This window comes from Camellia sinensis, chromosome 10 (genome assembly GCF_055761805.1).
Source record: "Camellia sinensis isolate YWXY chromosome 10, ASM5576180v1, whole genome shotgun sequence".
In the NCBI taxonomy this organism is placed as follows: Eukaryota; Viridiplantae; Streptophyta; class Magnoliopsida; order Ericales; family Theaceae; genus Camellia; species Camellia sinensis.
The window spans coordinates 370364-384727 of NC_138970.1; the positions used below are offsets into that span (position 1 = coordinate 370364).

Consider the following 14364-nt stretch of genomic DNA (forward strand, 5'->3'; position numbering starts at 1 on the left):
TTATTATTTTCATATTCTTTCTTGTGTTTCTACTTCTTCCCACCTTAAATTTGTCTTTTGACTTAGAATTATGACTACACACATGCAATCAACCAACCAATTATGGGGATGAAAGTTACTTTCCCTTATAATCAGAGCTAAAAATAACAAGAAGTATCATCATCATCATCTTCATCATCATCAATTCCTTTCTCTTTTTGCTTATGGAATTTTTATTAGAAAAAATATCAATTTAGTGCACTCTATAAATTAAAATCTCTGCACTCTATAAATCTACCCTCCATGGTTTTGGACTTAAATGCAATGCTAATTCTGTTAACAAAATTTGTAGAATGACCTTAATACCTTGTTTTCTTTTGAACCACTTATTAATCAATTTAAACCACACCCTGAACAATTTAAACCAACATTAACATAAATTAAACCACATATTAACAAATTCTTAACTCAATCTTCAACTCATATATACACATTATGTATATACCCAAATGGGATCCTGGAACAGGGATAATGCATATATGACTGCAACATAGTCATATATACACATTATGTTTATTTTTCTCTGTTTTTTTTTTCCTATTGCGACAGTCTTAAAAGAGAAAACTTTGTATACCATTAGCTCTTCTCTATGTGAAGAAATAAATTTTATAATTTTTTTCAATCAATGTGTCATGCAATAAGAAAATTTTAAAATCCAAACATGAGCTCACAATACTATTACGGATTCGCATTAGTAGGAAAAAACTTGTAAGATTTCTTAGTTTATTTATAAATTATTTTTTTTATGACTTTATTGTTTTAAAAAAATTAAAATATGGGGCAGAGTGTTTAACACAACATTTATATACAATTTATGAAGCAATTAATTATTGGGAAGTTAATTATATACAAGGGAAGATTAGGGTTTGTAGCTTTGTTCGTTGATTTTGAACATGGAAGAGATCAATCAAAATCAGAGAGGAAAGGAAAAGAGATCGATGTGTATATATATATATATATCTACATATAACAAACAAAGGCCATGAAATCTTAACTTTTTGGTACAGATCAACGGAAAACAGGGAGGAATGGAGTTCGATCGGCTGCGATCTTCCAGATGTGCCGGAGTTCTTGTCGTCGGTCACCGAAAGGAAAGCAAAAGAGGAGAGGAGAGTGTGAGGGAGAGGCGTCGGTCGCTGACAGGAAAGCAGAAGAGGAGAGTGTGAGGGAGAGACGTCGATCGCCGAGAGACAAGCAGAAGAGGAGTGGAGAGGCGTCGGTCGCAGAGAAGAGGCGAGGAGTGTTGTGAGGGAGAGGAGTGTGCTAGGGCAACCGAAAGAGGGTTTATATAATGGCAATTATGTAATTTTTGAAGTTTTAGAGGGGCATTTAAGTCATTTCAACACTCCTGAGCGCATAAGCTATTTGCAAAAGCACCTTCAGAGCTGCTTCTCTTTTAAGTTGATAATAGATTATAAATAAGCTATAATCTGAGGACTTAAATTATACCAAACACATATTTATAACTTAAATTAAGTTAAAAGCTGAAATAAACAGCTTATAAGTTGTGCTAAACAGGGCCAGGGACTGATAAGATGAGAGAGTGAGGGTTGAGATAGATTGGGGTTCTTTTGTTTGTTTGTTATGGATAGTGAGATAAGATGGACGATCAGATTTGAAATATTAAAAAAATAAAAATAAAATAAGGGTTAATGCGAGCAGGTTGGGCGGGTGCGGTTCAAACCCGTAACCCGCCCACAATCCGAAACTTATATAAAATTCAAACAGCACCCTACCATAATGTGTTTGCAAAATCGTTCATACGTGTGCGGTTCGGATTGGGTATGGCAGTTTGGACGAGTTGGATAACCTTACGCCCAACCTTAACTTCTACAAAAAAAGAAAAGTTCAGTGGGTATATCATAGCTTCTACATACCTTAGCCTTGATATAGTCGGTTGACGATTAAATTTACCCCAACTCAAAGGAAGGGACTCTCGACCGGAGTAGTAGTGGGATCCACACCCACTTTATAACAAGGGTCTTAGGCAATGTTTTGAAAAGCGATTGCGGCCACTATAACAATTGCAATTGAAGGGTGTAAAGGTTGTAGCATAATAGTTGCAGTAATCGAAATCGTGATTTTTTTATTTTTCATACAATTTGCAAAAACTTACTAGTACTCATTTTTTTTCCCTTTCAAAATCACGTTTATTGGGATTTAAAATAGATTTTGATAAATTTTTGTTAGTTTTTAAAAATGATCCAATATATTTCATATTTTTAAATCACTATAAAAAAATTTCTTTTACATTTTATTTCAATAGTTTATGGCTTTAAAAATAATTTATTTTAAATGTCTATAAAATTATTTTTGAACAATAACTGAACTAACTAAATAAAAAATATTTATAATTATTAAATGAAATAATTATAAAAATAAAAATTGTGCCATAAAAAAAATATTATTTTTGAGCTATTGATTTTTTTTTAAAGATATTTTTTAGACAACACTTTATACCTAACTAAATAAAATTATTTACAATTAAGTATTAAATGAAATGATTATAAAAATAAAAATTATGCTATAAACAAAAATTATTTTTGAGCTATTGATTTTATTTATTTTTGTAAAAGACATTTTTTAGACAACACATTACGGTAACAAAATAAAAAAATATTTACGATAAAATATTAAATAAAATGATTATAAAAATAATACAACCGTTGTTTATATAATTTTTTTATTTTACATATTAATGTAATAAAATAATTTTTTTTAAAAATATAAAGAAAAAATAGTCATACAAAGTTTTTATTTAGGCTTGGATCACTTGTGTATTCCTTTTTTTGTAAATTTTTTTAAAATTTTTTTTTTTAGAAAGGAAGCTATTCAGAATATTGTAAAAGTGTGTAACGGTGTGTAGCGAGCCTTTATGGCTGTTACAGTATCGCTATGGCCGTTATTTAATACCGAAACAATTGTTATACATGCGAATTTTCATCGCACTACAAAGCGGGTGTAACGGGTAGCGTCTACCGCCGTAACCATTACATAACACCGCTTTTTAAAATTTTGATCTTAGGGCTTTTGTAACAAGATTACAACACAGTCTTTTAAAGAAAGTCGTGCCTCTTGAAGGTTGAATGCAAACATCTTGTATGGAAGGAGGGCGAAGCTCCATTGAACCACCATCCCGGTGGTTATTAATGTATTAGTTTGAAACTTCGAGGATGTTGGTGTAAATTATCTTTTATTTTAATGTGTACAACAACATTTGAAGTTCTAAAATTAAAAGGTAAATTTCAATGTATGCACCTAATAGTTTGACCTATATGCATACAATCTTTGTCATTTGAAAATAAATAAATAATATAAAAATAATAATACTTGTTTGAAAAAAAAAATTATTTTAGTAATTTTTTGATTTTTTGGCTAAAATATAAACTAAAAAAACTAGTATGTTTGGGATGATTTTTTGATTTTTTATGAAAAGATGTGCAAAAATTAGGAAAAAAAAAATCTTTGACTATTTAGTATAAATTGTTAATTTTTTAGTTTTTTTTTAATAACTTTTTAACTTTTAGACTATTTTAGTAACTTGTCAAACAAGGCCAGCCTTTCTGATCTAAACTTGTAATTACTTAAGTTCCATCACAATCCAGCTGCCAATTTGCTTAGAACAAGCCTCATTTGGCAACACAGTTACATAACATCTTATCTAAAAATCAAAAAGTCATTAAAAAAGTTAAAAATTCAACAAATTATACAAAAAAAAAGTCAAAATTTTATTTTCTCTCTACTTTTTGCATCTTTTTGTAAAAAACCAAAAAATCATCCAAAACATATTAATTTTTTTAATCTCATATTTTAACCAAAAAACCAAAAAGTTACTAAAACAAAAACACTCATATAAAATTATGATAAAGATGCTTTGCCAAAACTCCATTGAAATTTTTACATCCATTTCAATGAAGAAAGAAGCTCAAATTCTTACAATGGAAACCTCAAAAGCAATATCCAGAAGGTAAAAGGAACAGAAAAATATCAATCATCCTCAGACCAGAACAACACTGCATTTGATGCACAATTGCTCTTGAAACATTAGACATGCCAAGAAAAAAATTACACAGTTACTTGCATATCAATGAGTTACATAAGATCACGTGTTGAAGAACAAAAAGTCTTCAAGAAAACTTCAAAGGAAATTTTGGGGTGGTGTTGTTAATTAGTCCTTGACATCAGTAACACCTTCTGCAGAAATCTGAAAGCGTGCTTCAGCTTCAGCAAGACAAGGAGAACTTTTTACTTTACAAATGCGTTCGTCACCTCTTATCTTTCTGAGAGCAAGCCTGTCACATAGATGGACAATGACTGGTGAACTTCCAAAAAAGTAACGGGATAAGAATGAAAACCGTTTGTGGCACAAGCATACCTTGTTGTAGAAGCATGAGCCATGATGTTACCACCAATAGGTTTGATTTGAGGCCCGGCAAAAATGGCAGAACCATCCACTTGGGCAACAACTTGGTTTGTGATAACAACAGCTACACCAAACTACAATTAAAATAGGCAAAAGGCAAATTATGAAAAATTGGATCCTTCTTTCATGAATTGCATCTAAATCATATGCAAATGCCTGTTGGCATATAAATAAATGAGTAAATAAATCATGGAAAAAGACTAATATTTTCCACGCCATGTAGAAACCCCAGAATCATGATTCTCACAACCTAAAGCTCGAATGATGAGCAAATACCATCCCCTCACATAATATGATGTCAACAATAAACAAGAGAGAAACCTACCTCATCTGCTAATTTGTGAAGACTTCTCAAGAACTTTGCAAGATGCATTTGCCTGGCTGACAGCTCTCCCCTTCCAAAAAAATCCGTTCTATAAAGAGCGGTAGCACTGTCCACTATCGTAAGAGCAAACCTTTTTGATGAAAATTTACTAAGTTCAGGTTAAGTCAACCCACATAAACTACTAAAGATATAATAAGGCAGTAATCAGAAATCTCTTTACATGTTAGTCCATTGTTTGTATTAACTATTAGCAGTAACATCTATGAATGCCTCCCAAATGCAACTCCAAAAAGGAAGGAAAAGAGAGCAGATGCTAATCAAAGGGAAACTAGAGGCATTTTAGTTATTGACTCTGCCTGATATGATATTGAGCAACTGGGGGGAAAAAAGTAAACAAAAGAATACCTGGTTTCCACCATCATTGAAGCAGCTTCAAGCAAAAGCCTTGATTGATGATCAGTGTTGTATGCTCTAGCATAGGCCACATTCTCCAAAACATCAGCACCGTTCAATCCAAACCTGCAACATTTACGCCATTAATGACAACTAACACGACAGATGTTTATCTTAAGGTAGCATTACAAATACCTGTCTGCTATCTGTAGGAGTCTCTGTGGTCTGAATGTGCCCTCAGCATCAATGTACATTGCTTTTCCTTCACCACCGCCTTGATCTAACGGAAGCTGATATTTTAAAATGTAGACAAGTATGATGTGACACGTTAACGTGATAACAAAACAGATTGATGTTGCAACTAGCCACTGGGTTAACAAAAATAAAAAAAATTCCAGGCCAATGAATAGTCTAATGAACCTATGACGTAGAAACATCCTACATCTTACTTGGCAAGTGACGCATAGTGTGTGACAAAGCTGAGTCTTTCCAGATCGAAACTCGCCATAAATTTCAGTTATAGATCCAGTCTCAATTCCTCCTGTGAAAGACAACCATGTGAGCTTACAAGACTAGAAGTTATCAATTGCATACAACTACTTCCAGGTTGCAACATTTATGTATCAATTGCAGACATTTATTTATGTATTTTGCATTGTAAAAGAATATCATTATCAATGAAAATTACCCTCTAAGACCTTGTCAAGTTCTCGTGATCCTGAAGTTATCTGAATGATTTCAAGCCTTTGCGCATGGAGTTGGCTAGCACTAGTGAAACCCAAAGGAATCGATTTGGAAGCTGTTAACAAACAATAAAAACTGGAAATTTAATGGTTTTAACATTTCACCGATCATAGAAAATGCATTGAAGGGAAAGCATGAACAAACAACAACAAACAGTGAAAACATGCCTGCCTCGATGATCTTGTCGACTTTTGCTTCACTGATTCCTTTGATTTGCAGAAGTTCTTTCCTTGGAGAGTATGCAACAGATTCAACTGTGCAGAGACCAGCATCTTTAAGCTTCTTTATATCAAGGGAAGCTATTCCAGATGCCTTCAGATGAACAAAGAAATGTCAATGTGTTTCATGGACTCTTTTATTGCCCCCACAGTACCCGTGTCCACTAGATATGACATGGATAAGAGTGTGCGATATGTGTCCGAGACTCGTACCCAATTTAGACACTTGGATCCTTTAATTTGTTGAAATATATGAGAAGAAGAAACTCACATTTGCTAGTAAAACAATATTTTTAGCCTTTCACATGAATTAGAAATAGAACTTTCATATATTTTCTAAATCCTATTTAATATCAGGTACATTCCTATATAATTTACAACATTTCATCCGAGAATATTATATAATATGCAATATAGATGTGTATATGACGTCAAAAGATCCTAAGATTTAAATTAATGAAGGTCTGACACTTGGATACACAACTGCACTCTGTACTCGTACCCAAGTCCATGTAAGGGATTAGATTTGGATCAGGTACATGTAGGTGTTGTAAAAATGTACAGAGCAAAATAATGTAATAACCATTTTTTTTTTCTTTGTGGCTAAGCAAGCGTTTAGCGAATAAATTGTTGAGAGTCAATTCTTGATAACTGAACAATTGGTAGAAGATGTCTTAATGAGGTGGTTTTGTCCTTTTGATGTAGCTTGTTTGAGGGTATAAATATCTCTCTCTCTCTCCTTTTCTTTTTTTTGAAAGGGAAACATTTGCTTTACTAGCTGCCTCATTGGCAGTAAGAGACATGAAGGGGTCAAAGTTCCCACCAATACTGGAGCTTGCATTTGCCTATGGAGTTGTTGTAAGAACTTTGATCTTATGCAACATCCAACCCTATTTCCTAACGATTAAAATACAAACCCATTAGAAACCCACCCCAAAATGTCGTTATACAGGGTGGCTAGCTTGAATGCTGAAATTAATAGGGTTTGTCAACAAAATACTGTTCACATTATGAGAATTACAGGAGTATTGGACTTGGAAAAAATTCATTCGCAATAGAGCAAAAAAAAAAAGAAAGTAATTTAGGAGTAGAGAGGTTAGCTAAAAACCTAGCCCTAGAAATGGAAAGAAGTAACAAATGTGAGTAAACACAGCATACAATAGGCAAGAATTAAAGCCAATGCGAAAACCCATTTGTGGATCTTGACAAAGAATCTGATATATAGTACGAAAACAATAACCGAATACAAAAACAAAGAAAAACCCTTTATTTGTTTGGTTTTATTAGAGCAAAATGAATGATACCCATTTGGGCAAAAAATTGGGAAATGTAGAGGGCGGTGGTGGTTGAGAGAGGGTGTGGTGTTACCTGAAGGTGTTCAACAGGAAAAGGACCATGCTGTTGCATATCTTCCACTTGGTCGTGTTCTTGGCCCATCTTCTGGTTTCTTATTACTTGCTCCATGGCCGATCGATCAGTAAATCTCAGAGAGAGAGAGAGAGAGATGATACTAGAATTATATGATGGAATTTTTGAACGTGTTTGCTCGGAGAGAGAGGCGCCAAAAACCAGCGGCAGTGGCTTACAGAGTAAGCTTTATACAGAAAGGAAAGGAGTTACATTACATTTACACTACAAACAATTTCAATCAGAAATACCCAACCCAAACCAACCCAACACCACTCCACTATTGGCCCTGTTTGGTAGAGCTGTGGGAAAGTGCTTATAGCTTATGCCTAAACAGGTTATAGCTTATAACTTTCAGCTTAAGCTGATTTCCAGCTTATTCTTAAAGCATCTCCTGCCCCACTCAAAGAATAAGCTGATTTCTGACTTCCACAAAGCTATAAGCTATAAGCTAAACCAAACACATCAAAATAGCTTAAATTAAGCTGAAAGCTGAAATAAACTGTAAATAATTTCTGCCAAACAGGCACATTATATTGGTGGGCCGAACTCTAAGCCCAACAATCTCTGTGGGTCGTCCGCACCAAGGTGACCAGGTAATCGTCCGCATCCAAGTGACGTCCGAGCTGACCAGGTAATCGTCCGCACCAAGGTGCTTCAAAGCCTCCACTCTCTTCTTGTCGGAAGAACTAATGACAGTCACGGGATGGCCCATGGCTTTTGCTATCTTCACCCCCATGTGTCCAACCCCTCCAAGCCCCAATATTCCTCCTCTCATCCCACTCTCCTTCAGCCCAAAGTGAGTCAGTGGGCTGTACACTGTCACCCCGGCGCACAGTAGCGGCCGCCTGCTCCACCGCCATACCCTCTGGAATTTTCACCACAAACCTACCAAAAATTGGGGAAAAAACAAAGGTGAAATATAATTATAATCACTAATCCAAATTATTTGAAACATTTGGACTAAGGATTAGTTTGGTCAACTTCATTTGGCTTTTTTATTTTTCAACAATGATTCATACCACTAAAAAAAATACTACTAATAATATTAATGTATTAAGAATGGCAAAAAAAAAAAAAAAAAAGGCATAGGCAACGCCCACTGCACATCATTAGTGTTTCCCTAGTACTCATTTTTAGTTCTCTCAACCATTTTTCTTTATTTTTTTAGTTTGAGTTGATTTTTTTTTTAATTATAAACGAGTAAATTATGCCTGCAATACTGTAATTTATCATTTGTGTCAATTCATTTTCTCAAATTCAAATTGTATTAATTTTGTCATTTAAGTTTTCATATTACGTTAATTTGGTTTAATTAATAAATGCTAAGAAAAACAAAATAGGCTATTTTAGCCACAAAAAACAAAACATCACATCCAACCCATAATCATTACACTATCCTCTCACAAAAAAAGTCAAAAAAATCAAAAAGCCCTTCTCAAACCAAGCTTTTTAGCCCAGGGCTAAAATAGCCAAAAAAGTCAAAAAGCCAAAAAGCCAACCCACTTCCCAAACGAAGGCTTAGTGCTTGTTTGAGATGTGCTAAAATAACACATATTATTTTAACACATTATCTTATTTGAGTCACAATCATTTTATTTAGGTCACATCACTTCTTATTTGAGTCACATCACCTCTTTACTACATCACTTCAAACCCAACTCATATTTCATATTTTTTCATAAAAAGTCAAAAAGTATACTAATCTAACACTTTCCAAACAACCCCTTAATCTTTCTTATCATATCTGATTTTATCAATTTCAAAATTTTAAAATTTTCTTAATGCAAAACAATTGTTATGGGTATTGTTAATATTAGTACATTTATGGAGCGTCCCCGCAATCTCGTTTCATTTATTCTTGACATGGGATTCTATAGAATTTTACAAAACTCCTAAAGTTCTCATTTACACTGAATTGAAAAACAACAAAATTAAACTATAATATGTGATCGATTTCGGTTCAGCAACTACAAAATTGGATGTTTCATTTTGGTGCTAAATTTCTTTTAACCTATCAAACTGAACCAAATTGTTTACACCTGTAGTGGTAGAAAGGGGAAAAAATAAAAAAAATAGAAAGCGATTATGTTTTAAAATGGGTCTTTAATATAAAAACAATAGGGCCTTTCATTACCACCTTAACTATTGAAGTATTACACATAGCAAAAAAAAAAAACTATAGGGCCTTTAGAAGAATGAGGCCTAAGGCAACTGTCTAAGTTGCTAAATTGTAATGTCGACCCTGAATCCTACCATTGTTGGTCACCACCATCATGACCCCCTTCTCTAGCCCACACCACCGTTAAACTCCCAAATTTCGAAAGAATAAGAATAAGAATAAAAATAAGCAGAAGAAGAAGGAAGTGAGAGGGGGAGGGCTAGGTTTTCAGATTTGAAGGATGAGGATGTAAGGTGATATGCAGTGGAGAGGAAAGAAGAAGAGGTGGTGAAGGGAAGAGACAACAAGAAGATGGTAGGGTGATAGAAGAGATGATGATGGAAGAGAAATGGTGAAAAGAGTGGCGAAAGAAATAGCCAACAAGAAGATGATGAGATAGAAGAAAGAAAGGAGTTGAGGAGGAGATAGGAAGAGCAGGGGGTTATGCTAGCCCCAACAAAGGCGAAGGTACCAGGGAAGGAAAGGTTATGGGTTGCGATAGTTAGGACTATGCAAAATACCTTTAAATTTGTTAAAATTGCATTAATTCGCACCAATTTATCCGCTAATCGCGAATTAAATTTTGAAATTTATAATCCACCTTTGACATCACTCTACTCCGCTATAGTTAATACATATATTTTTTTAACCTGTAAAGAAATATTAAAGTAAAAATGAATGTGAGAGAGATTTAAGATGTGAAATTTGTTACAAATTAGTAGTTATATATATAAAAAATATTATGTAAAATTAGTTTATGTTATATATATGGAAAATATTATGTAGGTTAGTGTTACATATTATGTAAATGTTTGATAATTATTAAGAATATCTTCAATTAACTAGCAAATTGAAATCACTTCAAACTGTCAAAACTACGGTTTGGTTATTTGTCAATCCGCCATTCATGGTTTGGTTTGTAATTTTACTCTTACACCGCCTGAATCGCACCACGCACACCCCTGTATTAGGGAATTAGAGAGCACACAAGCGCACAACAACATCAACCTAATTCATTATACATAAACTCCAGAATCCACAAATACCATATCAAGACCAACATACATTATTTGGAACTCTTAGTCACTTAAAAGCGTAAGCATATAATTGGAGAGCCCATCTAATGTATATTAAGACTCATATCTTTTACTCTTTATCCGATGTGGAACTCATTCTTTACATATGCTCCAACAATCTCCCCCTCATGTGTGAACCAAACACTGGGCCTCTCTATGCTCCTCCTCAAGTCACGATCAGCAAGTTTATTGTAGATCATTACACACTCCCCTTTAATCTTGATCAATAACTCTCTAACATCGAGTCTAGCTTGGGCCACCTGTACACATTCCATTGTGAGTCACCATACTCTATTAAAAGCTACCTTCTCACGGTCCAACCTTGCCACGTGTACTAGGAATTTTTTTTGCTCTATCAAGAGTTATCATGGATTTTTCTTACTTCATCAAGAGTTTTTGTGCAAGCCCAAGCCCACCAACATTAATGCTTTAGAAGAGTCCGCCCATAGATTGTCTGCCATCATTCTTACTGTAGGAACCAACGCTTTGATACCAGTTGTTAGGGAATTAGGGAGCCCACAAATGCACAGTAACACCGGGCCAATTCATCATAGAGAAACTCCAAAATCCACAAATACCATATCAATGCCTAACATGCATTATTTGGAACTTAAACCCACTTAAAAGCTTAAGTCTATAAGTGGAGAGTCCATTTAATATATATTAAGGGGCAATTTGGGAAGTTGGTAAAAAGCCAATTTTTTTGGCTTTTTAGTTTTTTTAGCCAAAAAAGTTAGTTTTTTTTACCCAAATCACTATCAAAAAAGCTAATTTTTTTGGCTAAAAATATAGCGATCCCGGTTTCCCTTTTCTTTAATTGTTGTATCCGGACTTAGGTTCCGTGGAGTTGGTTGTTGTGTATACCTTATTCACATCCTTTCTTACTTTGTATTTGAGTTATAGGATGTGTTGGGCAGGTTTGTTACAAGTTGGTTGAGGTTTAGGAACCAAAACTAGTTGCCTAGATTTTGACCTGTCCGCTCGAGCGGGGAGTTTGACGCTCGAGCGGGGATCCTTTTGTTGCTTGTCCGCTCGAGCGGGGGTTTTGGCGCTCGAGCGGGAAAAACACCAATCCAGTATCTCCTCTGTAGTGTTGTAAGCTCGAGCGGCGGTTGTGACGCTCGAGCGGGAGTGTGTGAGTGCCGCTCGAGCGGGGAGTTGGACGCTCGAGCGGGAGACCTGTCTGCAAAAGTGTTGGGAGTGTGCATCCGCCGCTCGAGCGGGAGTTTGGCCGCTCGAGCGGGAGTCTGTGAGTGACGCTCGAGCGGGGGTTTGGCCGCTCGAGCGGGGCGACTGGGTTAAAGCTCCGTGTTTTGACTTTTTAAATCACTTTTTCCACTTCTCTTCTCTCTCTTACTTTTCCAAAAACACCATTGTTGAGCTTCTCACTCTAGAGCTCTACCTTCTCTCTAGGTATTGATCTAGTAGGAGTGATTTCCTCACCTTTGGCCTTTACAAAAAAGTTGTTGATCGTCGAGGGCTATCTTTTGATCCGAAAAATTCGTGGTTTGGAGCATTTTCGTTTCCATCATCTTCTTGGTTGGGTGTCATTCTTTGAGGTAGGGATAACCTACTCCTCACTATGGGTTTTGTCTTTAAATTTTAGCATTTTGAGATGTTGGGGTTGGGTTGGAAATGTTGTGAAAGTTTGGGACTTTTGTGTAAATATACAAAAGTTGGGGTTTTAGCTATATAAAACCTAGATGCATGTTTGGCATGGAAAAGTAAAATTAATGTTAAAACATTAATGAAAATGGAACCTAAGGATTGTAATGTTAATTATGGAAAATACCCTAATTACATTGGTTAATTAATTCGCATAATTAATTATGAGGAATGAGAAATTGATTTGGAAATGTATAGAATTAAAGGGTGTAGTTGGATTATTTATCACTCACCTGGTTGAAATGTTGATTATATATCCATTGTTGCATTTATTTTCTGTATAGAAATAACTGTTTTGGGCTATCGGTGGAGGATAGTCTTGATTGTTGTAGACAATGCATGATGATTAGGCAAACTGAAACTAATCACTGGAATGTGTCATTGAGTATGACGGTTGAAAAAATACATTAAATTTATGTGTTGTGTGATGATGTGTATAATTATTGTTTATATGCATTGTGTCGGGTTGGAGGAGATAGGGGATGTACTCCACGGTTTAGGGGATGATAGGGGATGGACCTCTAAACCGGATGTTGTTGGGAGAAGATAGGGGATGGACTCCATAGATAGAGCTCATATGCTTATCTAGTAATGTGTTGACATAGCTCATATGCTTGTCTTTGGAAGTGTGATAGTGCTCTTATGCATATCCATGGAAGCGATGATATAGCTTATATGCTTATTTGTTGATGTGTTGATATAGCTAGTACGCTTATCTAATATGAAGTGGGAAGAAGTTGAATATGAGTTACTGTCTCATATAGGTTGTTTGGCCAGGTTCTGAGCCATGGTTACAAATTGAGAATTGAAAAGAATTGGAAAATGGATTGTAACATGAACTTGTATGTCACGAAATCGTAAAGTGTGATAAGGGAAAGTACCAGTGCTGGCCATCTATCAACTACTAATCTTTTAGTCATTGTTCATATTTAGTTTAGTGTATTTCTACTGGGCTGTGGCTCACCCTATATGGGAATATCATTTTCAGGTACATGTAGCATGCCACCTCCAAGGACGTAGCTTGGGAGGCTTGAGGCGGGCATACTTTTGTTGTTTAGTTTCTTTAATGTATTACATGTATATTCAAGCCAAGGGCTTAATGTGTAAATGAGTTAGCACTCTTTTGTTGTAACTAAGTGTTAACTTGGAAAGCTGTAAGCCTTTAGGGCATTTGTTTTTGTCGTTAACATGTAATACTTTTTGGTAATGGAACTCTGATGAATAGAAGAATGTGGAGCTTCTATATATATCAATGCATGTCTATATTGATGGGTTTAATGTTATTTTTTTAAGGGTGTTACAAAAAAAGTCAAAAAAACCAAAAAGTTAGCTTTTTACCAACTTCCCAAAACACCCCTAAGACTCATTTCTTTTACTCTTTGTTTGATGTAAGACTCTACCTTTACACATGCTCCAATACCTAACGATAGTGATGAAGCCTATGAAGGTGGCAACAGAAGATGCTTACAGTTTGAAGATTGAAAGTAAGGATCCTATGAAAATTAAGTGATGTAAACCAAGTAAAAACTAAAAGCTATGTGTGTAAATTGAGTAATGATGTGAAAATGAGTGCGGGAATAGAAGCTCCCTAGTAGGGAAAGAAGGGAGAGTTGTGTGAGTAATGAGATTAAAATTTTGTTTGGCAACTTTTGATTTTAGCTTAAAAGTCAATAGATTATTAAAAAAGTAAAAAAATTAACAAATTACACAAAAAAGTTAAAAGTTCTTTTTTCTTGCTACATTTTTTTACATCTTTTCATATTTTAGCCAAAAAAATAAAAAGTTACTAAAATAGTTTGTTTCCAAAGATAATTATTTCCAATTCTCATGAAACCCAACATTTTTTCATTTTAAATTCCATTCAAATCTCACAAAATCAATCTTAAATTCCATCTATTTCAAACGCATCAAAT

At 34.7% G+C, this 14364-nt stretch overlaps 1 pseudogene across 1 annotated transcript; it reads right to left on the reverse strand.

Annotated features, from left to right (window-relative positions):
• Positions 1-3972: 3972 nt before the first annotated feature.
• On the reverse strand, positions 3973-7678 carry LOC114304835 (DNA repair protein RAD51 homolog; annotated as a pseudogene). Its single transcript, XR_014343156.1, has 8 exons — positions 7511-7678; positions 5869-6236; positions 5630-5721; positions 5376-5470; positions 5193-5306; positions 4788-4917; positions 4415-4536; positions 3973-4331 (listed from the first exon to the last, which is right to left on the reverse strand). The product of XR_014343156.1 is annotated as a DNA repair protein RAD51 homolog (transcript).
• Between the last annotated feature and the right edge of the window lie 6686 nt (positions 7679-14364).